Genomic DNA, 490 nt, shown 5'->3' with positions numbered 1-490 from the left:
GAGAACACCTGTGTATTCTGGTAGAAGTTTATATTTCTCCAAATCAATTTCTGGAAGAAAGGTGTCACTTTCAAAGTCTTGCATGATCCTTGTCACAAATAGTTTAAGATGGCCTGGGTGATTCATGGCTTCCTTATAAACAGAACTGCCACCAACTATCCAAATCATGTCTACTTTATTTGCTAATTCTGGTTGTTCAGTAAGTTTTAAGGCATCATCCAGACTTCTGGCAAGAAAATGAGCTCCTTGTGGAGGTTCCTTGAGTTCTCTGCTGAGAACTAAATTAATTCTACCCTTTAAAGGTCGATTCTTCTCAGAAATGGAGAACCAAGTCTTCTTACTCCATAATCACCAGATTCTGTTTACCTTCTACTGAAGAGGTTGTGGTCATTCTCTGGAAATATCTGAATTCATTCCTGAGCGGCGGCCAGGGCAGGTCCCCGTTCTTGCCGATGCCCATGTTCTGGGACACAGCGACGATGCAGTTTAG

The 490-nt window shown here is 42.0% G+C and overlaps 1 pseudogene; it reads right to left on the bottom strand.

Moving 5' to 3' along the window:
• Nucleotides 1-6: 6 nt before the first annotated feature.
• LOC108524966 (dihydrofolate reductase pseudogene) lies at nt 7-484 on the bottom strand (annotated as a pseudogene).
• Nucleotides 485-490: the final 6 nt, after the last annotated feature.

This window comes from Rhinopithecus bieti, unplaced genomic scaffold, assembly GCF_001698545.2.
Source record: "Rhinopithecus bieti isolate Rb0 unplaced genomic scaffold, ASM169854v2 repeat_36656, whole genome shotgun sequence".
Classification (NCBI taxonomy): Eukaryota; Metazoa; Chordata; class Mammalia; order Primates; family Cercopithecidae; genus Rhinopithecus; species Rhinopithecus bieti.
Note: the sequence above shows the minus strand (reverse complement) of the source record. Positions and strands in the feature narration are given on the sequence as shown.